This window comes from Rhinatrema bivittatum, chromosome 1 (genome assembly GCF_901001135.1).
Source record: "Rhinatrema bivittatum chromosome 1, aRhiBiv1.1, whole genome shotgun sequence".
Taxonomy (NCBI): domain Eukaryota; kingdom Metazoa; phylum Chordata; class Amphibia; order Gymnophiona; family Rhinatrematidae; genus Rhinatrema; species Rhinatrema bivittatum.
The window spans coordinates 709982000-710008255 of NC_042615.1; positions in this window are offsets into that span (position 1 = coordinate 709982000).

Here is a 26256-nt window from a genome sequence, read left to right on the forward strand (position 1 = left end):
TATGATGGCAGGCATGATGGGAAAAATTCAAAATCTGGAAGAGAAAATGAATTCGATGTGCGAAGGGAATCAACAAGACTCTTTGAGAATACAAAAACAGATAAAAGACTCTAATGAACGAATTAAAGTTTTGGAACTCCAAGAGAGGAAAAACTCAGAAATTAGACAAGCTTTAGTTAAAGATAAAGAATATTTATCCCGTAGAGTTGAAATGTTAGAAAATAATTCTAAAAGATTTAATTTAAGATTTCTGAATTTTCCACGTAAAGTAGGGGAAGACTCTTTGATTACCTTAAAAAAGTTTCTTGTAGAGCAACTCGGTTTTTCTGAGGATAGAGCTCCAACTATAAATAATTGCAGTTTTCTCCCCCTTCCAAGAAATATGACGAGACCAGAATTATTTCAGGGTAACTTGTCTAATTTTCTGGAGGATTCCTCCTTGGAAGTAATAAACTGGGGTACATTGCTAGTGACCTTTTATTCCTTTTTGGATGCTAACTCTGTCATGAAGAAATATTTTAGCAAATACCCGGTAAAATTTCATGATAAGGATGTAAAAATCTTTCCTGATTTGGCTGTTACCACCCAGCAAAGGCGTAAAGCCTTTTTGAATTTTCGACAAGAGGTTCTTTCATTAGGCTTTTCTTTTACCCTCCGCTTTCCGTGTAAGTGTATTATTAAAAAACAAGAAGTTACATATTTATTTTTCATCCCAGACCAATTAAAGAATTTCTTAACTCAAAATAGATTGCCTACCTCATCCCCATTATCCATTTAAATGATAAATATTGGGTATAGTATAAGTAAGAATCAATCCTGAAATATTTCCTGTTATTCCCCTTTAAAAAGATAATTATCAAGGAATAGAAACCCTCCATTTGATTGATATTAATGGTTTAATTTTCAATGTATAACAATGTAAATTCAGTGAATTTCTTCTTATAAATAACCATGTATTCTGAATACAAATAATATGATTGTATCTATTATTTGAAAAGTTATAAATAAAGAATTAAAAAAAAAAAAAAAAAAGCCCCGCGTCTTCTGGAGTTCTCCGGAGAAGCGAATAGGAGCAGCCAGTGGAACAGCAGGGTGAGGGGTGTCAAATTTCCAGAAATTGAAGTTCACCAGAAATGATTAAAAATCAGGAAGATTCAACTTGCTGCAATAATATTTTACCAATTGTACAAGTATTTATAGTTTTCGAATGCATGATAACGTGCACTCAGTGGTTATTGTGTAGTAAATGGTACAGTATAAGATCACATGTATGAAAATGGGCTAAAAAACATGAATTCTGAGGTTGATAAAGTAGCTTAAAGTGTCTAAAAAAAATGACAATCAAAAAAAGTGATCTGTAGATGTAGCAAAGGTTCTAAGCCATGAGATACTACAGGCAGACCCTGGCTGTCAGCATAATGTAGAAAATAGAACAATACAATCTCACGTGCATAAAAATGGGCATAAAAATGTGCATGCAGTAATTGATAAGTGGCTCAAAATGGCTCAAAAACACGACAATAAAAAAATGATCTGTGTATGTAGCAGAGGTTCTAAACCATGAGATACCACAGGCTAACAGTGGTTGTCAGCCTAATACAGTAAATATTACAGTACAAGTTAACTAATGTGAAAACCTGTGCACAGTACTGCAAGTGGCTCAAAATGACTCAAAAACACAATGACAATCAAAAAATGCATTCTGTATATGTAGCAGTCTTTAAGCCATGCAATATTACAAGTAGACACTGAAAGTCAGCATAATACAGGAAATATGTACAGTACAAGTATATGTGCACAAAAACATGCACTCGGTGGTTCTAGAACATCTTGATTTTTTTAGAAAAACTGAAGAGGCATTGGAATGTCAAATTATCAGAAATTGAAGGTCAGCAGAAATGATTAAAAGTCAGGAGATTCAACTTGCTACGATATGTTTTACCGATTGTGCAAGCATTTATAGTTTTTGAATGCACAAAAACATGCATTCAGTGAGTAGAGTATTATATTATGAGAAACATTTTTAAAATATTTTAATCAGGTCACTAAACAGATAACCTGGAAATACTAAGGGCTTCAACTTACCCTCACTATAGGTGAAAGTGCTGATACTGCAAAGAGATGGGCTTGGGTAGAACAAATGATAGAGTCCAGCAAGAAATATATAAAATTTCACTTTGAAATTTTAGCACATTTTTTATGACATGAGCTTTGTCACTGTAAATTCCATAGCTAGTAAAGCATTTGCTGCACCACTTGCCCTGTTCCTGTAAGCCTTGTATACATTTAAAATGTTTCCCTCTGTATATGAGTAACCATTACTGCCATATATATCCTATGTCACCTTTGAACTGAAAACCTAACCTTAATGAATGTGCCACCAGAGTCATTGTGAATGAACTCTGATATAAAGGAATTTAAAAAGAACTTAAAAACTTTTTTGATTTAAAAGGTCTTCAAAATTTAAATAACATCTCATGGCAACCAAACTCCTTGATTAGTAATGATGGGCTGTATTATTATTATTAATGCTATTATTATTATTGTCCATAAATCAGGATCTTAGATTTTTGCTGCCTGGCACATATTAGGATGATCTAACATAAAAGTTGAATGTTTATTATTTAATATTTATTTATTGTTTTATTGCTGTTGTCTGTTACAAGAACTATATTCATTGTTTTTAAAGTGTGAATATCACTTTGTAAAACACCCCAGGTGATATTCTTGAAGGGTGCGGTATATAAGACTTCTAAATATATAAAAAAAATTAATAAGTAAATAATAAAACTGAGAAATAAGTATGGAAAACATCAAGCAGCAAGACATTTTAGGCTTTCTCATGTAAGAACAAGTAATGTTTAAGTAACCCATGTACCCATGGAAAAGCTATAGTAAAAGTATTAATATATAGAGAGGTAGATTGTATAATATGTGCACATGTGTCCATGTGCACATGCTTCCTGGGGGAGCTATCGCAATTTCCACGTGGCAACACATTTGGGCCTTCCCTAATTCCTTCCAGTCCACTCCAATTAAGGAGTGGACTGGAAGGGAACTTCCTTACCCCCCTATCTAAACTCCCTCCCTCTTCCCCTTTCCTTCCCACCCTCTAAATCCTACCATTTGTTGTTTTTTGTATTATCATTTACCTCAGCTCCTGAGCTGAAGTTGCATGTGCCAGCCGGTTGCCAGCATGCAAGTCTTCGGGACAGCGATCAATGGCGCTGTCCCAGCCTGCTCCCTGCCTTTCCCCATCCCCACCTAGACCTCACCCCCCCCCCCCCCCCCCAGTCTGCCCCTTTGAAGAGGCCTGGCAGTTGTGTGTATACCAGGGTTTAAGCACATGGCCAGGCCTCTTTGAAAATTCGCCCAGCGTGTACAAGGCCCAGCCATGCATGTGAACCCCCTGGATTTATGCATGCAGACCTTTTAAAATCTACCCAAAAATGTGCTTAAACAGACCGTATGAAATCCATCTGTTGGAGACTGAGAGGTTGAGCATGCATGCAAAGTGCATATGTTCACTCCACCAAAGAAGAGATACACCTGGCCCCTCAGTTATTCTACAGATAGCACCACCCCCACCCATGCACCCAGAAGAAATTAGGGGGTGGGGTCAGCACATGCATGCGTACCTCACCAAGAAAGAGACAAGCTTGTCCCATCAGCTGTTCTGCAGACAGCAACACTCCCACCTAAGCACTGAGAAGATACTGGAGGGGAAGTCAGCATGTGCATGTGCACCCCACAAAGGAAGAGATCTACTTGGTCATCAGATATTCCACAGAGGGCAGCACACCCACCTGTGCACCCGGAAGAGACTGGAGAGGGGACACAAAGACATAAGAACATAAGACTGCCATACTGGGTCAGACCGAGGGTCCATCAAGCCCAGCATCCTGCTTCCAATAGTAGCAAATCCAGGTTTCAAGTACCTAGCAATTATCCATACATTAAAAAGATCTATGCTACTAATGCCAGTATAAGCAATGGCATTCTCTAATGGCCAAATTTTAAATCCCCATCGCTTGAAGAAACAGGGATTATGCGCATGGCCAGGCCTTGCACGCGCCACGCACATCTTCAAAGGGGCCCAGCTACGTGCATAACCCCTGTTATGCACCGAACTGCTGGCCCAGAAAAAGGGGCGGTCCGGGGGGGTGGGGAGGGGTGGAGCTGGAGGTGCCAGTACAGAGGCCATTTGCTGCTATGCCAGAGAGGCGTGCACCAGCAGGGTGCCGGTGCGCACAACTTGCTACTGCAACTTTGAGGAGCAAAAGGTAAAACAAAGAAATCGGAGGTAGATAGGATAGGGATAGAGGGCAGGGAGGAGAGGAGAAGGGGAAGTGGGAGAGAGGTTAGGTAGGGGTTAGGAAACTAGGGAAGGCCATGATGCGTCGGCAAGTGAAAATTGCTTAATTTCCCCCCTTGCGCACCGTGTGCACATGTATGCGTGGATTACAAAATCCAGTGCGCATGTGCGCGCGGCCCAATGATTTTATAACAGGCACGCCAGCGCATGCCAGGAAGCGCGCGTACATGGACACATGCGCATTTATTAAAATCTACCTCATGTCAACTTGATTAATTGCAGTTTATGGACTTCTTCTCCAAGAACTTAGCCAAGCCTTTTTTAAACCCAGCTGCAGTCTCTGCCTTAACCACATCCTCTGGCAATGATTTACAGAGCTTAATTTTGTGTTGAGTAAAAAATAATTTTCTCCGATTTGTTTTAAAAGTGCTATTTGCTAACTTCATGGAGTGCTCCATAGTTCTTGTTTATCTGAAAGAGTAAATAACCAAATCACATTTACCCATTCATGACCTTTCATGATTTTATAGATCATAACCCCCCCTCAGCCATCTCTTCTCCAAGCTGAACAGCCCTAAACTATTTAGCCTTTCTTCATAGGGAAGCCATTCCATGCACTTTATCATTTTTGGCGCCCTTCTCTGTAACTTCTCCAGTGCAACTATATTTTGTTTAAGATATTTCTGCAGTAAAGTTGGGGAGGGAAGAGGAAAGAGGCCACTGGTCAGACTGGGAGGGAAGAGGAGACAGGGCTATGGTTGGGCTAGGGAGCCAAGGTGGGAGGAGAGAGTGTTGGGGAAAAACTGGAGGAAGGAGGGGGCAATAGTGTTGGGGCTGGACTAGCAGGAGGATGAGAGAGAGCTGGGTTTGGGCTAGGGAAAGGAGGATTAGAGAGGGCTGGGGTCAAGCTGGGAAAAGGATAGGGTGGCTTGGACTGGGGGATGGAGGAGGAGAGAGGGCTAGAGTTGGGCTTGGCAGGTATAGGAGAAATGGCTGGGGGGGGGGGGAATGTGTTCTGTTGAAGTGGAGAGGATGAGGAGAGGGGGCTCGGAGTGGGAGGCAAGAAGTCTTGGGTTGGATGGGAAGAGTGATTTTGGATAAAACTGAAACAAGTAGGCAGAAACATTAAAACAGAGAAAAGTTAGAGCAGAAAAAGATTTATGGCCTATCTAGTCTGCCCATCCACACAAACTAATTCAGCTTACAATTCCTATCATTCTCTCAGAGATCCCCTGTTTATCCCATACTTTCTTGAAATCAGATACTCCACCACTTTCACGGGGAGGCTGTTCCATGCATCCACCACCCTCTCTGTAAAGAAATATTTCCTTCAATTACTCCTTAGTCTATCCCCTTTCACCCTCACCCCATGACCCCCTCTTTCCAGAGCCTTGTGAAGAAGACTGAGCAAAGTCTTCTTGACTAGAACATAAAATCACACTGACTACAGCCTTTTTTAATGCAATTTCAAGTTTTATTAACATAAACATCAAAATAACATCTCAGTAGATTGCCTACCTTTACAGTATATTCAAACACAACTTCAGATAGGGTCAGGAGCTCCTTGACCTAGAGATGTGTGGGCCTCATGATCCCAGCTGGGCTCATATTCTTAATGTCCCAGCAGGGTCCTGTCCACGGAGCTCTTCCTGCCCAACAGGGTGCCGCCCATAAAGTTCTCTCCCTCTATGGGATTTAAGGTAGACCAGGCTAACTGTCTCACCCCACAGATGTTTAAAGGGGAAAAATATGAGCATTTCATCACATAACTCCATCGGATTGGACCCATCAGTCTGAGGATTATTACTCCCCCATAGATGCAATACAAGAAAGTACCACACACCCCACTTCCCTTCATCTGGCCAGGGTTCTAAGGCCACACTCAACCCTACCTATTAGGGTACCCCAGACAGCAGTATTACAACCACCCTCTGTGCCCTTAGCCCAGGTGTACCCCCATTGCTAGCTCCAGGTTCCAATCTTGCCTCGGCTGGACTCTTTGGAATGGCTGTAGGACATCTTTTAGTGGTTCCTAAGGCACCAGTTGTGGGTTCTATCCAGCATCTGGTGCCTCCTCTCTAGCATTTCTTTCAGAGCCCTTGAGCCAATCTATAGCACCAGTCCCCGGCCCTTCTGTAGTGCCATGCACTGGCTTCTCTGTAGCCCCTCTTGCTGTGATCTCTATGGCATCTTTCTGGGCTCTCCATGGTGCCTCTCTCAAGACTCTCTGCAGATCCTCCCTCTGGACTCTCCACAGCACCTCCATCTGGCTTGTCTGATACACTTCCAGCTGGCCTCTTGGAAGCACCTCTTTCAAGCTTCTCCATGCTGCCTCCCTCGGTTCTTGTTGCAGCACCTGCATTCAACCTCATGATAGCGCATCCATCTGGTGTCTCTGCTGTGTCTCCATCTGGTCTTTTTGCAGCACTTGCATCTAGTTCCTCTGTACTGATTCCCATAAGCCAAACAGTGCTGCATCCAGCAGCTCATTCTGTATTACCCATTTCTGGGCAGTCTGTTTTGCCTTCTCCAAGCCAGGCTATGAAGTTCCAGAATGAGCTTTCTGGTTTCTCCAGTCACTGTAGGATCATTCTTCTGATGCTCCTCCTCATCTGGCTCTCACCATTCAGGGTCTTTTTTTGGCTTCAGCCTCCTTGCTGCTTTCATCTTCCATTAGCCCTATACCCTTGCCTGGCTTCACTTCTGGCATTTCAGTTTTTCTTAGTTCACACATTATCAAGGTGTTCTCTCTGGCAAGTTGCCTTAGTTCAACCTCCACTTGGGTCATCTCACTTGCAATCTTATGTACTTCAGCCATCAGCTGAAACTATTTATTTCTCTGTGCAGCCTTTGCTTCCAGCTTTATCTCTGTCAGGCAGACAGCAACCTATGTCCAATGTGCTTCCCGGACCAACAGGTTCCTCATGGCACCATCTAGTCCCATGGCGTGCTTCTCTGTCGGGCTCATACCAATCAGGATCTGGCCTGATGGCATCTGGCTTGCTATTTCCAGCTTCCTCAGAAGCAGTGTCCATTTTCAGGGTAGAACAGACAGCTGATTTGGGAAGTTGTGCTTCCAGCTGCACTGGTCCAGCCCTGGTTTTACTTTAGCCAGATTGGAGTTATACACACCCTATCTGCTTTCTGTTTCCCCCCGCTGTTTGTCCAAACACCCTGGTATTTTAGGACAGTATCCTGCAGCTGCTTCTACCCTTCTATGAGACTTTGCATCAATGCATGCATATTTAGTCTCATCATGCTTCCAGTCAGCTGAATTTTGTTGCTTAGTGCAAAGCCTGCATATTGCCGGGGCTACACCCTGTGCACCTACAAGCAGTTTTACTTTCTGCCTGGGCCACACCCTTTTCCAGCCACAGTACACAACTGCTTTTCTCTCTTTGTTTAGTTTTTTTCTCTTCAAATGAAAAAAAGGTAAAAACAAAACAAAAAAACCCCTGCCTCTTCAGCACTAACTTCACTGAGTATTACAGTTCTATCTCCAGATGGAGCTTTCCTCCTTTGCTAAAAATCCTAAACCTGCTTCCCTCCAGGCACAACAGACCATTTTCTGCTTTAAAGGCAGTTTTGTTCTTTTTTTTTTTTCTGTGCTCTTCTTTGAGCCAGCAGGCTTTACTACAGTGCTCTGGAGCACACTCAGCACTGCTTTGCCTCCAAACCTCTTCTTTGGCTGGCACCACAACAAGCAAAACTTTCTTTCTCAGTTCTCCTGGAGACTTTTTTTTTTTTTTTCTGTGCCAAGCTTAGAAAAAATCCACAAACTGACACCATATGTGAGGATGACTGAGCAACGTCTTCTCAGCTAGAGCAGAAAACCACACTGACTCTAGCCTTTTCTAATAGAGATGTGAATCGTGTCCTCGATCGTCTTAACGATCGATTTCGGCTGGGAGGGGGAGGGAATCTTATCGTCGCCGTTTGGGTGTTTAGAGTATCGTGAAAATCGTTAAAATCGTGAACCGGCACACTAAAACCCCCTAAAACCCACCCCCGACCCTTTAAATTAAATCCCCCACTCTCCCGAACCCCCCACCCAAATGCCTTAAATTACCTGGGGGTCCAGCGGCAGTCCGTAGCTAAATCGGGGGAAGGGGGAGGGCAGGAAAACCGGCACACTAAAACACCCTAAAACCCACCCCCGACCCTTTAAATTAAATCCCCCACCCTCCCGAACACCCCCCAAATGCCTTAAATTACCTGGGGGTCCAGCGGCGGTCCGTAGCTAAATCGGGGGAAGGGGGAGGGCAGGAAAACTGGCACACTAAAACACCCTAAAACCCACCCCCGACCCTTTAAATTAAATCCCCCACCCTCCCGAACCCCCCCCCCCCCCAAATGCCTTAAATTACCTGGGGGTCCAGCGGCAGTCCGGAACGGTCTCCTGCAATTGAATCGTGTTCTCTTCAGCCGGCGCCATTCTGCGTCGCCATTTTGCAAAATGGCGGCGCAAAATGGCGGCGGCCATAGACCAACACGATTCAACTGCAGGAGGTCGTTCCGGACCCCCGCTGGACTTTTGGCTAGTCTTGTGGGGGTCAGGAGGCCCCCCCAAGCTGGCCAAAAGTCCCTGGGGGTCCAGCGGGGGTCCGGGAGCGATTTCCTGCCGCGAATCGTTTTCCGTATGGAAAACGATTCGCGGCAGGAAATCGCAGCAGGAAATCGCAGGAAATCCGTACGGAAAATGATTCGCGGCAGGAAATCGCTCCCGGACCCCCGCTGGACCCCCAGGGACTTTTGGCCAGCTTGCGGGGGCCTCCTGACCCCCACAAGACTTGCCAAAAGTCCAGCGGGGGTCCGGAACAACCTCCTGCAGTCGAATCGTGTTGGTCTATGGCCGCCGCCATTTTGCGCCACCATTTTGCAAAATGGCGGCGCAGAATGGCGCCGGCTGAAGACAACACGATTCAATTGCAGGAGACCGTTCCGGACCACCGCTGGCTCCCCAGGTAATTTAAGGCATTTGGGGGGGGTTCGGGAGGGTGGGGGATTTAATTTAAAGGGTCGGGGGTGGGTTTTAGGGTGTTTTAGTGTGCCGGTTTTCCTGCCCTCCCCCTTCCCCCGATTTAGCTACGGACCGCCGCTGGACCCCCAGGTAATTTAAGGCATTTGGGGGGGGGGGGGTTCGGGAGGGTGGGGGATTTAATTTAAAGGGTCGGGGGTGGGTTTTAGGGTGTTTTAGTGTGCCGGTTTTCCTGCCCTCCCCCTTCCCCCGATTTACGATTTTTTGACGATAAATCGGGGGAATTGGTATTGTATCGTGGCCCTAACGATTTTTGACGATTTAAAATATATTGGACGATATTTTAAATCGTCAAAAAACGATTCACATCCCTATTTTCTAATGCAATTTCAAGTTTTATTAACATAAACAGCAAAATACAATCACTCTATATTGCCCTCAACCCCCCCTTTGCATTTTTGACTAAGTTATGGGGCTAACTCCAATATTCAAAGTTAGCTTCTTAACCTGTAGGGCTGTCCTAAAGTTAGCCGGTTAGACATAACCGGCTAATTTTAGGACAGCTGGATATATTCAGGGGCATAGCCACACCGCTGAATATACCCTGTTAGTTATCTGGATATGTTTAACCAGCTAACTAGCCAAGCTGCACAGTAGCTGAAAAAGGACCATGAGATGTTTATTACATAGAAAAAATATTTTAATATGCACAATAAACAACTTGATACACTTAGTACGTCTGCCCATTTGTGTCTAGTGAAGTTGAAGCATAGTCATGGATAATAGACAGTACTTTTTCATTCTCCATATAAATGAATGACTTTCTGCGGTGTGATTAAATGCTAACATGTCAATGACAACAATGATAAGGTCAACTGACCTCAGCACCAGCGTTCATCAGCATAGCACAGATTGACAAATAATTTGTAAAATGTCACAAGAAGCATTTAATTAAGCTAATAATGACTATTACAGTTGACTCTGTCTACGGTTCTCCTTTATATCACTAAAATAAATAAATTAGGTTTAATAACATGTCAAACATTGTTTTCAGTCTCCTCGATGTTTCTAATTTGAGCTTTTGCTTTCTTATAAATCAAAACTGTTTGGAAAACTTATTTTAAAATGTATGAGCTAGTATTCTCTATTCAATTGTAGTTTCTAGATGTCTCAATATTTTCTCACTGGGGAGATATCATGGAATGAAAACTTTCTACTTAAGAGTAAATAAGTCTAAATAAGTCTTTTATAAAATATGAATCAAGAAATTACGTGGAAGGGGTGTGCTATCATTTTTAACAACATAGACAATGCCAATGACATTGTCTACTTCGTTTTATATCATTTATAAATTGAAACAACAGAACATTTGATGAAATTTTGTTTTTAAGTTTCATTTTAGTATGCACCATTTCCAATTATTTATGTATTTATTTTCATTTTTTTTATTGTGCTTCTATTCTGTATTTCCTTTAATATCAATGCACATTATATCACACATGCATAATAATGCAAAATATGTACACATATAAAATAGCAACAGTTAATTAAAAGAATCTAAAAATAACATCATGTCCACCTTTTTCCTGAATTTTAAATAGTCTCCTTCACTATGCATATCCCATGGCAAAGTATTCGATAGAGCAGGCCCAAGATCGAAAATGCTTTGGCTCTAGTCATTGATAATCTAGACAAGGACAATGAAGGTAATATTAACAAGTCTTGTGATGTAGAGCAGAAGGAATGGGAAGGAGTGTAACATCTTATTATATTCTTTAGACAAAAGTCATCCGAATAAATAGCTCTGTGAAGTAGAAATAACAGCTTAATACTGTACTCACTGAGCAACTGGTAACTAGTGTAGTTCTTCTGAAGACCAAATAGCAAGCATACAGCAACATTTTGAATAAATTGTAAAACATGTAACAATTGTTTTGGCAACCCTCCATACAGTGAATTACAGTAGTCCAGGTATGAGAATACCAAATCCTGAACAACTTACTGCAAGTCCTGTGGTGAAAGAATTACTCATAAGGATTTTAATAACCTCAATTTAAAAAAAAAAAAAAAGCCATTTTTGCCACGTTTTGAATTTGGGCTTTTAGGGACAATTTAGAATCTAATATCAATCCCAAATTCCAGGACTAAGGTACAATCATTATAGTACATGTGGAATAGGTGTGGATCCCAACCATATAGTGGGAGCACAATTTAAAACTACCATATTGCCCCTGATCAAGAATATTGTGATCATCAAAAAATTTGCTTAACTGCTTTAAAACACATTTTTTTCTAAAAGTTTTAGCAATAAACAGAGATTAGAAATGGGAAGATAGGATACTTCACAACTTCAAAGGTACCACTCCAGATTGTAAAGAAAGATTTAGTATCTGTAACAAAGTATGAGCAAATATTTCAAATCTATTTTTTATTATTACAAAAATGATAAGCATGGAGATCTCTAGAAGAAGACTTTCTACCTGCCAAAACATCACCCAGAATATGATTTAATATCTAATGAAAGTGAGACCATGAAGTATTTTCATTGTTACTGAAAGACAGAATCTTGTCCACCTGCTCCAGAGGATGTGAACATATTATTTATTTATTTATTTTAATGTAAAAACTGAGCCAAACACTATGGACCAGATTTAATAGCTATGCCCAATTTTATAACATGCGCGTGCAGCCATATGCATGTAATAAAATCCGGGATCGGCGCAAGCAAGGGGGTGCATACTTGTGCACCTTGCACGCGCCGAGCCCTAGGGGAGCCCCGATGGCTTTCCCAGTTCCCTCTGAGGCCACTCTGAAATCAGAGTGGCTTCAGAAGGAACTTTCCTTCTGGCTCCCCCCACCTTCCCCTCCCTTCCCCTACCTAACCTGCCCCCCAGCCCTACCTAAATCACCCTCTACTTTTATTTAATAAGTTGTGCCTGCCTCTGGTTGCCGGCGCATGATCCCCTGGCACGGCTGCTGTACCGGAGGCCTCGGTCCCGCTCCAGCCCCACCCCTGGACCGCCCTGACCCGCCCACTCCCCGCCCCTTTTTTCGAGCCCCAGGACATACTCGCGTCCCGGGGCTTGTGCAATTCACCGGGTCTATGGAAAATAGGCTCGGCGTGCGCAGGATTGGGTTTAAAAGGGTTACCCTTTTAAAATCCACCCCTAAGGATCTGGGTTTTCTTTAGTTCGAGATTGGGATGGTTTTACTGCAGAATTTGCTATATTAAATAGATCTAATGGGAGCACTGATAGGAGAGGATCACCTTGCTGGTGGCTGAAAACAATTGGTAAGTACTGTTGGGGAAATTTTAGAACTTAAAAGTTTTGTGGAGAAGTAAACTATTGGGGTATATTCTTTAATGGGTTTGTATGTCTGTATTAAATAGCTAGACAGAAGGCAGACAAAATAACCAGGAGTTTTGTGTGTTTGTATTAAATAGCTAGTCAGTCAGCATAAAAAAAAAAATTAGCTTTTTAACTTAAATTCAGAAATTCCCCACACCTTATCAAGAGTTTAACAATTCCCTTGTAGGTCACTACCAGATAAATAGTGAATACACTAATAGATTAAAAGGATCCTAATTGTATACATTCCAAATCCCATAGTAACCTAAACTTAACTAGGAACTGAACACATTTAAGATGGAGACAGCAGTCCAGCAGCAAGAGGGGGGGGGGGGGGGGCTCCCAGTCTTTTGCATTGAGTGTCACATGTATGATTTTTTTAACCGCTGGTGAGAAGTTCTATGTGTGCCCCTGGTGCAGGGAGCTCCTGTCTCTCAGTGAGTCTGATTTCTGGAGTCTAGAGTGGCAGTCCTGGAAGACCTGTGGCAGATGGAGAAGTTTATACATGAGACCTTCAGGGACTTAATAGCCAAGTCCCAACTCCAGTCTGCCTTGGAGGAGGAAGGTTTCCTGATTGGAGAGCATCAACCTGGTGCAGCAGGAAATGATCCTGTAGCAAGGACCTACTCTCCAGGTGGTACATTGTCTTCTTGCACTGAGGATCTGTCTCCTAGGGCTACTGCCCAGGAGGGAAGGGTTAGGTCGGCTATCATAGTTGGTGATTTTCAATTTGATTATTACGAATGTAGACGGCTGGATGGCTGGAGGGCATGAGGATCATCTGTTGCAAAGGTTTCTGACCTCACATATATCTAGATAGGATTTTAGACAGTGCTGAGGAGGAGTTGGTTGTCTTGGTGCATGTGGGCACCAATGACATAGGAAAATGTGGTTTTGGAAGCCAAATTTAGGCTTTTAGGTAGAAAACTGAAATCCAGAACCTCCAGGGTAGCATTCTCTGAAATAAGAAAATGGTGCAAGGAAGAGGGATTAGGTTTTGCAAGGAACTGAGGAACATTTTAGAAACAGAGAGTAGGATTAAATGGTCTGTTTTTCACAGTGGAAAAAGGTAAACAGTGGAGTGCCTCAGGGACCTGTGCTTTTTAATATATTTATAAATGATCTGGAAAGGGGCATGACAAGTGAGGTGATCAAATTTGCGGATGACTCAAAATTATGCAGAGTAGTTAAATCTCGATTGGGTTAAGTAGCAGTAGGACTTGTGAGACTGGAAGTTTGGGCTTCCAAATGGCAGATGAAATTTAATTTGGGCAAGTGCAAGGTTATGCATATAGGGAAAAATAACCCTTGCTGTAGTTACACAATTTTAGGTTCTATCTGTTAAGACTGTCACTGCCTGACGTCTCCACTCCGCCCTCCTTACCTCTTTGGCGACTCCTCCCACGGTTGATGGACGTCTGGCTACCGTGGCATCTGCCTTCCGTCCTCTCCGGCGTCCCCAGTCTGGCTTGGGCGCTGCATCCTGCCATGTTATTCAGCTACCATAGGGTGCACGCACCATGTGGCCCTGCTTCTTATTCCTTCTTTGGCACTAACCCCAGGGGCGTCCCCCTGTGATGACATCACGCATCCCGGATACAAAAGCCTACTCTGTTTGCTAGCTATTCGAGTTAGCAAGGGACTCCTTACGGATGGGATTCATTCTCCGTACCTAGCTACTCTGCCTCTCCTTAATTGGACTTACTCTATCGGGGTACCTGATCCTCGGGGGCCTCTCTCTTTTCTTTCAGGTCGCTGTCTGGAACCGGTACTTGCTCGAGGGCCCATGTTCCCGGACTCGCTGCCTGAGCTCACTTCTGCTTGGAAGAAAATGCTGCCTACACCATCAGTGAGTTACCATCTATATTCTCTCAGAGCTGTTCCCTGGAACCAGGTACTTGCTCCTCGAGGGCCTGCCTCTATTCCAACTTCTGTGTTACCTTCCAGGAGAAACCACTGTGTGAGTAATCAACCAACAAGGCTCTATACCAGAACCCTGTGTATGCTCCACTGTACTCACTATCTCAGTTTCTCTTCACTACAGCACAGGTATTGAGGGATCACTGTTCCAGTGTCCTGAGGGACTACAAGCCCAGCCGGGCTTCATCTCTACTCACTACTGACACCTCTGGTGGCTTCTCAACTCTGTTTAATAAAAGATAATTCTGTGTTGTGTGTCCTAAAGCTGAGTCTGACCTGTGGCCCCTCATAGGATTCCCCCCCCCCCGTGGGCATGGTCATCTGCCACAGTGTCCAAGGGTCCAAGGGTCCACCCAAAACCTTACAAACAGTAGAGATGTGAATCGTTTTTTGACGATTTAAAATATCATCCGATATATTTTAAATTGTCAAAAATCGTTAGAGTCGATATTTAATAGGAATTCCCCCGATTTATCGTCAAAAATCGTAAATCGGGGGAAGGGGGAGGGGAAGGGGGAGGGCGGGAAAACCGGCACACTAAAACATCCCTAAAACCCACCCCGACCCTTTAAAATAAATCCCCCACCCTCCCGAACCCCCCCAAATGTCTTAAATTACCTGGGGTCCAGTGGGGGGGGTCCCGTTGTGATCTTCCACTCTCGGGCCACGGGTGCGTTTATAGAAAATGGCGCCGGCGCCATTTTGGTTCCTGTCCCCCGACGTCACGAGCGTAGGAGATCGCTCCCAGACCCCCGCTGGACCCCCAGGGACTTTTGGCCAGCTTGGGGGGGCCTCCTGACCCCCACAAGACTTGCCAAAAGTCCAGCGGGGGTCTGGGAATGACCTCCTGCACTCGAATCGTGTTGCCGTAATGAAAAATGGCGCCGCTGGACTTTTGGCAAGTCTTGTGGGGGTCAGGAGGCCCCCCCCAAGCTGGCCAAAAGTCCCTGGGGGTCCAGCGGGGGTCCGGGAGCGATCTCCTACGCTCGTGACGTCGGGGGATAGGAACCAAAATGGCTACCTGGGCCGTCTGGTCTTAGGTGGGCCTCGCAGGATCTCCTTGATAGGAAGTTCAGGGATCAAGTCAAGCGGTCGACACTTAGGCCAGAAGTCCTGGGTGCCTGAGAAGGCCAGAAAAGTGTCTCTGAATATATAGCAAGGATCACGGCCAGGTTCAAGGGAACATGGTCAGCCAATGCAAGGGTCAGAGCCAATAATCAGTCCATGGATAGTCAAGCAAAGCAGAGTTCAGTTATCAGTAGTCAGTCTGTGGGTAGTCAGCCAAAGCAGGGGTCAAATTCCAGGAGACAGTCAGATGTGGTCGAGTTCAGGCAGAGGTCAGTTACAGGCAGCATGTAGACGTGGTCGTAGAAGCAGGCAGAAGGTCAGAGGCAGACAGTGGTCAAATGTAGTCAAGGAAAGCTGAGGTCAGTACCGAGAAGACAGTCCAAAGGTACTACCTGAGGAGATGGGGAGACAAGGGACGCTGGAATAGGAGGACGCTGGAACAGAAGGACACTGGAACAGAAGGATGCTGGTACAGAAGGATGCTGGAACAGAAGGATGCTGGAACATGTGCCAAGCCGCACATTTTACTTTCAGAAATTAGCGCCGACGCAAAGGTTGGCGCTAATTTCTTCCGGCACCGGGAAAGTGCACAGAAAAGCAGTAAAAACTGCTTTTCTGCGCAGAAAAGCTTTTCTGCGCAGAAAAGCTTTTCTGCACAGAAAAACTTTTCTGCACAGAAAAGCAGTAAAAACTGCTTTTCTGTGCACTCTCCGACTTAATATCATGGTGATATTAACTCGGAGGTCCCAAAGAGTAAAAAAAGTTTAAAAAAAAAAATTGAATTCGGCCCGCGGCGGTCGGGCCGAAAAGCGGACGCTCAATTTTGCCGGCGTCTGGTTTCCGAGCCCATGGCTGTCAGCGGGCTCAAGAACCGACGCCAGCAAAATTGAGCGTCGGCTGTCAAACCCGCTGACAGCCGCCGCTCCGGGCTAAAAGGAGGCGCTATGGACGCGCTAGTGTCCCTAGCACCTCCTTTTGCCCGATTCTATCGCACCACCTCATTTGCATACTGTATTGCACGCATCGGTGAGTGGCCGGTGCGTGCGCCGGGAGAGCAGGCGTTCGTCCGCTCGCCCGCGTTTTTTCTGAATCGGCCTGACAGAGAGAACAGAATGCACATTAGAATGCAAGTTGCTGTGTTGCTTCTCAAGGCTCTCTAAGGCTTGACTATCCACCTCAAGGTACCAGAACAGGAACACAATATTTGAAATTGTCCATACGGATGCATATGGCTAAGAGTCATATCACAGACTGGCATCCTGAGAACCCCAGTCACACTAAAACAAAGATAGTAAGTAATACGGAGCTGAGTAAACAGTGCTTATAGGCGTCAAAGCACTACTGCAGCAAGTCAATATCATGTAGCCCCCATCATGCCTCCATCCTCTCTTTCCCTTATCCCCTCTTCCAAAGCTCCTTTGATCTCTCACTTTCCCTCTTTTACTTCCTCCCCACCTGATCCCCTCACTCATCGGTTCATTCCATCCTCCCCTACAAACTCCTTATTCACCCTTGTTCACTCCTTCCCCCATCTCATCTCTCTCTCTCTCCCTCCTCCCAGTGCAATCCCTAATTTACACCATCACTCCCTCTCCCTACAATCCAGTTTACTCTCTCACTCTTTTGCCCCTTTCCCAGTTCACTCTGTCCCTTACCCCTCCCTCCCTCCCTCCCATGATTAGTTTACTCCCTTCCTTATCCCAAATCCCCAGTTCCCTCTGGCCCTCCCTCTCTTGCCCTGTGATCCCCAGTTAACTCTTTCCCTTCCCTGCCACCAACCACTTCATCCCTCCCTCCCTCCCTCCATCCCCAGTTCACTCTGTCCCTTCCTCCTTCCCGATCCCAGGAAGGATCATTCCCTCCACCTCCTCTCCCCCTGGCATTGCCGAGTCACTTGCTCTGTGCGTCCTGGATCCTCTCACTCACCTCTGATTATGTTAAACAGGAGGAGGAGGAGATACAATCTTTGCAGCAACTTAGATGCCTCCTTCTCCTCCTCTTTTCTGCCAGGCCCCACATTGTGCTTTCAATAATGCAATTGAAAGCTCAATGTTGGGCCCAGCAGGAGAGGAGGAGAAGAAAGAGGTGCCTGAAGGTCTGCAAAGCTGCCATATCCTCCTCCTCCTCCGGGTTAGTTTCCAAGCAGGTTGGACTGGTAGTCACAGTAGGCCAGAAGAGAGTGTCCGAGTGAAGCGCAAGGGTCAGAGCCAGAATATCAGTCCAAGAATAGTCAGCCAAAGCAAGGGTCAATACCAGAGTCAGTTCCAGGTGGCAGACAGGAGAATGGTCAGGCAGGCAGTGGTCAGTTCCAGGTGGCAGACAGGAGAATGGTCAGGCAGGCAGTGGTCAGTTCCACGCGGCAGACAGAAGAATGGTCAGGCAGGCAGTGGTCAGTTCCAGGTGATAGACAGGAGAATGGTCAGGCAGACAGTGGTGAGTTCCAAGCAGCAGACAGAAGAATGGGCAGGCAGGCAGAGGTCAGTACCAGAGGTCAGTCCGAAGAGGTACTACCTGAGAAGGATACAGGAACACACGGAGACAGAGGAGACGCTGGAACAGGAGACACTGGAACAGGAGAACGCTGGAACACACGTTGCAAACTAATACACCAATGGTGTTGACCCGATTGCCAAGGGAAGGCTATGGGGACTGGGCCTCGCCTTTTATACTGATCTCATGTGATGTCATCAGCAGGGACCACAGACTGGCTTCCCATGCTGGGCCCTTTAAAGGGCCGCGCGGTCCATGTGCGCACGCCTAGGGGCGGAGCCGATACTGAGGAGGACGCCGTACCCCGACGTGAGGAGCGTTGCGAGACTGAAGGCCTCAATGGGCCTGGAGATGCCCGGGGGTGCTGTAGACGAGAGGCACTGGCGGTGGCTGCAAGTGAAGGGGAACCGGAGCTGGTAGACAGAAGCGCTAGGTAAGCAGGCCCGGTCGCATCTCCAACGCAGCCCGAGACGCGCAACAGTAGTAAAGATCAAAAAAATTTTTTTCCAAATTCCCACGAGATTTCCCTTAAATATCGCTCTTATGCGCTGGACAATTCCACTAGCAAATAAACTCCATATCTGCATCTCGACAGGTAACAATTTATTTGCTATCTCTTACCAAAGATTAAAGTATTTGACTGAACTAGAGGACTCTCAACTACATATACCATTGAAATAGCGGTGATTTCTACTATTGATGTTTCCAAAAGTAGCTAGTGGCTTGTTTCAGCTGTTCTTGCGTTCCGGTGCAGCACAAGTAGGTACTGAATAACATAGGTTTAGTTATGTGATCTAAGACACTGTTTTCAAATGACTCTTTTTTAGCATGGATCATAGTGTGTGTTTTTAATATTTATTATTTATTTTTTTATTATTGATTTTTTTATTAATTTTGTATTCTTTAATTTTAGTTTTTAATTTCTGTTTGTGATGTCTATCTGTTGTATCCAAAAGCAGCTTTTGTTTTGTTTCAGTTGTTTTATGTGTTCTTGTGCAACACAAGGAGGTAGTGAATAACACAGCCTTAGTGATGGGAGGTAAGACACTGTGCTTGATTGCTTTTTTTTTTTAGCTTTAATGGTAGTGTGGGTTTTTATTATGTATTTTTTATTCTCTGTTTTTAATTCTGTTGCCCTAGTTTTTAACAGCCATTATAACTATAGAATTAGATTTGACTTAAACCTTTTTAAATCATACCTGATGTAACTTTTATATGATATTTATAATCAAGTTGAATATATATGAGCCAAAAGATTACAAACTTGGGGCTTCAATCGAATTGTGTTTGTGTTTGGTTTTAATTTTCTCTATGTAGTCCGGATAATCATGGTAATGACAATCCTGGTCTGAAAGTGTTTTTGTGATTAAGATATTCAGTAAAAGGCATGGGATAAACACTGTGGGGCAGATTTTTAGAGGAGCGTGCGCAGGGTACATTTGTGTGCGCTACCTGGCACGCACAAATGTACACCCGATTTTATAATTACTGCATTCACAGATGAATGCTTCTACTACCTCAGGTAAAGAAGAAATACTGCCAGAAGTGATGGTTAAAACAGTTGTACCCCTCTCCGCTCCTATTCGCTTCTCAGGGGAAGATGACGTATATCCTGTCTTATCTGGACGGAAGTCACTATCTTGGGCTTCTCTGCTGTAGGAGCGAGATGACCCCATCCTGAGAGACCTTGCTGGGTTTTTGGAATTGTTCAAATCCATATCTGATAACCCTGCCAGGTTCCACATTAGTTCATCTACTGCTGTAGATGAACTAATGTGGAACCTGGCAGGTGAAGTCTGGTAAAGGTAATAAACCTTTACCAGACTTCACCATCAAGTTTAAGACTTTGACTTCAGAGTTGAATTGGGACTCGAGATGCCTGAAGACCCTTTTCTTTGAAGGCCTGAACTCCCAGCTGAAAGATGAATTGGCGGCTCGAGAATTGCCTGAGAACTTGGAGGACCTTCACTCCCCCCACCTTCCCCCCCCCCCACACCTTTGTTGTCTAAGTTACGCCTGCCCAAGGCAGGTGTAACTTGCGCGCGCTGGCCAGCTGCCAGCGTGCCATCCCCCAACACAGCCGCTGTGCCAGAGGACTTGGGACCACCCCCAGACTGCCGCCCCACCCCTTTTTCAATGCCCCGGGACATACGCGCATCCCGGGGCTTGCGCGCGCAGGGTTTTTTTTAAAGGGTTACACGAGTATATTACGCGCATAACCCTTTGAAAATCTACCCCTGTGGATCTCTAAAGACTGAAGGTGGAATGAAGAAATGGGGACATGGGGGTAACCTGCAAGGAGCGGCAGCTATTACCCCCTAACATAAATCATGGGGATTACTACCCTTAACCAAACAAGTACCGAAGCAAAATCCTTGCATATCAGCAAGTATCCAACAACAATAGTGCAGGAACAAATCTTCAATTCCACAGAATTCTCAATGATTTTTATCTTTATTAATTTCAAAAGAATATATATGGCAACTCCATAGGTAGATCATGATTCATTTATAAAAGTCCCCCGACACGGTCCCGTGTTTCGCGGCAGCTGCATCGGGAGGGACCACAAGTGTTCAAACTATCTGTGAATAAAGACATAAGCATATGGTGGAATCTCACAATAAGCTACTATTTTTAAAAGCATTAAGGTCAATCGTACATACCCTTTATGAGTTGTCATGGAGCGCAAGCGCCCTCAGTCTGACAAACATTTAAAGCAGGAATTTGGCACGAAACAGTGATCCATCGCGAGATCCTCTAACCAATCAGCAAAGAGTAGAATTTAATCAAACAGATACCACTCGATTTCCTTGTTAAGGCCTCCCGGGCTGACAGTGTCCAATGTGTAAATCCATCTTTGCTCTCTCCTTCCTAGTATCTCAGCGAAGTCCACCTCGAGCAAGTCTCCCGGGGGGGAGACTTCGCCGAGATACTAGGAAGGAGAGAGCAAAGATGGATTTACACATTGGACACTGTCAGCCCGGGAGGCCTTAACAAGGAAATCGAGTGGCATCTGTTTGATTAAATTCTACTCTTTGCTGATTGGTTAGAGGATCTCGCGATGGATCACTGTTTCGCGCCAAATTCCTGCTTTAAATGTTTGTCAGACTGAGGGTGCTCACGCTCCATGACAGCTCATAAAGGGTATGTACGGTTGACCTTAATGCTTTTAAAAATAGTAGCTTATTGTGAGATTCCACCATATGCTTATGTCTTTATTCACAGATAGTTTGAACACTTGTGGTCCCTCCCGATGCAGCTGCCGCGAAACACGGGACCGTGTCGGGGGACTTTTATAAATGAATCATGATCTACCTATGGAGTTGCCATATATATTCTTTTGAAATTAATAAAGATAAAAATCATTGAGAATTCTGTGGAATTGAAGATTTGTTCCTGCACTATTGTTGTTGATTACTACCCTTAACCAATTAACTTTGACACAACTGCAACATCACTCTCCACTCTGGCGGGAAAAGGGGGGTTGGGGGAAAACAAGGATAATTGGATTCAGATGCTAGGCCCTGACCTTTACAGTCCAGTGTACTGATACACAGGACTGCTTCTATGGCCAAGTCCATAAGCAAAGCATGTTCAAACAGCATTGTCAAGAAAGTTGCTCACCCTGTAAAAATATTGCTAGCAGTAATTTTGTTATGGGTTTGACAGTTACATGGTTTGAAATGTTAATATTACTACCTTTAACATAAGACTTGATGGTAAACTGCATGGAGTGGCAGTTGCTACCCTTAACAGAAACATGGGGGTAACCTGTACATAGTGGCAGTTGCTATCCTTAACATAAGGCTTGGGGTTAACCTGCACGGAGTGGCAGCTAGAATCCTTTGCAGAAACATGGGGGTATTCGCACGGAGCAGCAATTAGTACCATGGGAACATTGCTCGGCAAACTGGATGGACCAGATGGTCTTTTACTGACGTCATTATTATGTTATGATACTATGTATGTTACAGACCAGACTGGCTTTATTAAAGGTTGGTTTTCTACTTTAGGCACTAGAACCTTGTTCAATATCATTCATCTTGCACACACTTGGCTGATTCCTGATTTGGTGATAGCCATGCATGTGGATAAGGCCTATGATGGCTTTCTTGGCCCTTTCTATATGTCACGCTGAGGAATTTCAGAATTTTGTAGGATTTTATTTTTTGTGTGGATGCAATGTACAGGAATGCTTGGCCACAGATTAGTGTCAATGTCTCAACCATTTTTTTCATTCAACAAGGCATTCATCAGGGTAGTCCCCTCTCCTGCTCTTTAATTTAGCTTTGGAACCTTTTACCCAATGGTTAGATCCACCGTCTCTATCAGATTGTTTACACTCCCCAGGAAGACCTGTAAAATGTAATTATATGTCAACAATGTACTGCTCTATCTTACTGATGTTGCTGTATCAGCCCCAACTCCTCTTTTGTCAGTGATTACAATTCAATCTCAGGATGTAGAGTCAACCTACATAAATCTGAAATTTTTCCTGATTGGCCCTTATTCACGTATTCCTTGGAGTCTTGCTGGAGGCAATGCCCCATCATGTGATAGTGCAAGGTCTGGTTGGCGCATTTGCAAAAATGGTGCTGTCTAGGCCTGGAGCTAGGAGGTTCCCCAGGCACTTAAACTAAACACCAATGATGGTTTTAAAGTAATGTGGTATGTGAAGGTCTTGGGGGAGGTCTGGGATGGGGGTCCAATAGCGCACAAATGTAATTTTTTTTAAGAACTGTGGGGTGGGAGGCCACTACCAGCCTATAACTTCCTTTGAAAGAGGGGGCCAGTGCTGGGGGGGAGGGGCTGACTCTTGTTGGGGTTTTGAGTGAATAAGGAAGGGGTTGGCTGGAGGAGGTCATCACCATGCGCCAATTTTAAGATATTATTTTACTATAATTTTGAGGGGCCACCTCAATTGGCAGCTGCAGGGCCCTTTGAGATGATGGTGGCCCCATGTGTTAGAGGTCACCATTGTCCTTTGAATAGACCTGAGACGCATTTTTTTTCTCTCATGGATTTTTTCCTGGAGACAAAAAATATGATAATACTGCTGTGTTATTTTGTTGGGGAGGGGAAAATTATTGTGGGACTGCCTCCTTGTGATATTGGGCCCCTTCCATGATAAAATATCACTGCTTAGTGAATCCAGACCTTAGCATCTTTCCATTTTTTAAAATATATATGGATCTGGTTTCACTCAGGTCAGCAGGGAGGGTAGTGGACTTTGGTAAAAAAAAAAAAAAAAGGCATACATTTTTATTCTGTCCTAATTTGGCTTGTGCCTCATTGTAAGGGTCCAGGATTTAGGACATGTCATTCCCTAGGGATTTTCCCTACATTTTTGTTGTCAGAAGGGAATGATTGATTGGGGATAGGGATCAAGGTTTGTTTAAACTTCGTGTGACTCCCCATTGTCCTGTCATCATTTTCATATCCAGTAGTGATGGGCACAGAGATTGGAGGGTGTCAGTTCCCTGGGGTCCCAAGTCTATATATGCTGACTTAGGCCAATAAGAATCAGAGTTTATTAGCAGGCTCTGTCCATGTGTTTTCCCTGCACAAAGGGGTTTCCGTCACATTAAGTTAAAAATGGCTTGTTTTTATAAGTGAGCTGAAAATGAAAGGCAATACAACAGTATGCAAAATGTTAATTCACAACTAAAATTAGAAACTCAGAGAAATACACTTTTAGAAATCACAGCAACAATATATATTTTTGAAAGGAGCGGTGTTTAATCAGATTACTCTGGCATCAGTATACACTCCTGATTTAACCATTTGTCTCTGAATTTCTAATATTGTCATTTTCCTTTGCAGATGGTAATATTATTATAGGTGGGGGACTTCAAGTTGATGACTAAGCCTGAATTGTACAAGACAGGAGGCTGACAAGACATATTCAACATATCTCCAACCTCTTTTAAAAACAGAAGGAGGCTGTGGGTTTACTTACATGTATGTCCATCCACAAGAAAAATATATATACCTTTTTCTCAACCCTTTACAACATTTATTCTAGAATAGATTATATACAGCATGAGATAGCAGGGGCCTGGTTAATGACATTGTGCATGCTAAGATCAATGTGATAGTCTGGTCTGATCATGCCCTGGTATCAATTTCTTTTTTTCTTTTACAGCCTAATATTAATATAGAGAAAAGATGTTCTCTAGATGATTCTCTACTAAAAGATGAGGAATATATTATCTCAGTAGGGAGTTACCTAAAAGACTACTTTAAATTGAATGAAGATTCTGGCCTGCATAGAATTGTAATTTGGGACACTAATAAAGCAGTGATAAGGGGACATTTATTTCTCTAAAAAGTGCTATTAATAAAGGGAGAATAGAAGAGGAGAACAGAATAAGAAGAAAAGTTAGAACTCTGGATGTTAAAAATCCTCAAAGACCATTGCAAACCTTAAAAGAAAACTGTTAAACAAGAGGGATCTTTTGAATGTGCTTATTGATTGCAAGGTGCAGGTCATTCTTAGAAGAACTAAACAGCGATACTGTGAATAAGTCAATAAAGCTAGAAAGCTGCTGGTCCATAAATTAAATTTCTTGAAGGTTAATAGATTCATAAAGGAACTGGAGATGAGGAGGGTAGAATCTAAAGTGATTCTAAATTGATTAGTGAGGTCTTTTTCTGTATTTTATCAGAATCTGTAGGCACAGGAGTAAAAGAAGCTGAAATGAAGGCAAAACATTTCTTAGATCATGTCACAATTATGCCTTTGAACAAAGAGGAGGCTGTATGCTTGAAAGTGAAATCACTTTGAAATAGAAAATGCGATTTAGACCCTCAACCATGTCAGGTGCATATTCGCCTCATCTCTCTAGCTTATATAATTGCCAACTCCATCCCTTCCCGCCACTCCCTCCTTCCTTTTCTGAATTTCTCTTACTGAAGCTGTTCATGAAGCTTCACACTATTATTTGAAAATGAGGAACTTAATTGGATGGATATGGTTTTAGCAAGAGTCAATTAATAACCAATTCAACTATTAGACATATTGTCAAATCCCTCTTGGGTGACCAGACCCTCACCTGAGCTTCAGTTCATAAAGGCTCAATGGTATCAAGCTAATGCAACATTCTGCCATTGAGGACACAAGGCCATACAAGTCTCGCCCCTCTGAAGATCCTGCAATTTGATCCTAGCTTACCAGGCTGAAGATCACTGCAGTGCAATGGTGTTCTGGTGCATGGAAACAGCAGGACTCACTTATTAAAGATGCAGCACAATTTTGGAGTGCTGAGGCGGCTAATGTTGGTTGTCAAAGCTGAAGACTTGACAAGCAACTTGCCTCCACTCTCACTCACCCATGCAACATATTAGCAGGAATATTTACTTGCCATGTTCTCTTAGGGCATGGTCAACCCCACAACAGCCCTCAGTAATGAAACCTCACTTGCCGTGGGCACACCACCTATCTTGCTGCAGCCATATCTTAAAATCAGTAATGCTGCTGTAAGGATCTTGTTCAAATGGTAAAGCAATAATATTGCTGTAAACATGATATATATTGCTGCAGAAATAGCACGGCCCCTCCAAAAACAGAGGAGAATATTGCAGATTGGTAATGGCAAGAAATGCAATATTATTACCACAAGCATGTCATCTGTCAATATACTCAGGATGTGTGGCATGCAGTAATAATCAAAGGGAAATATAGAATCACTGAATTATCCGGCCAACAAGAGATTCACCGAACACATTTCTCCAGCATAGATGAATACAATAGTACAATACACTTAAAGGGCTGAAGCGAAAACTTGCACAGAACTACTTGCATTATGGAGACCGTGAAGAAAACACATGAAGGCAGGTCCTTGTCAAGAACTCAAGTTCTGAGATGAACATGCATAGACTATGTGAGATGCAAGAATAGAACTCCTGTAGAAGAAAATGTGATGGGTCTGGAAACTCTGTGGTAGCAAAAACACATTCTTGAATGCGAGGTTGCAAGGCCTGGAGAAGACTGTGAGAAGACATCCAAGCTTTGATATCTCCTACACAGGCCAATACAGTACAGTGCGCTCCGATGGAGCGCACTTATGGAGCGCACTGTTAGCCTGCTCTTGGACGCGCGTTTTCCCTTACCCCTTATTCAATAAGGGGAGGAA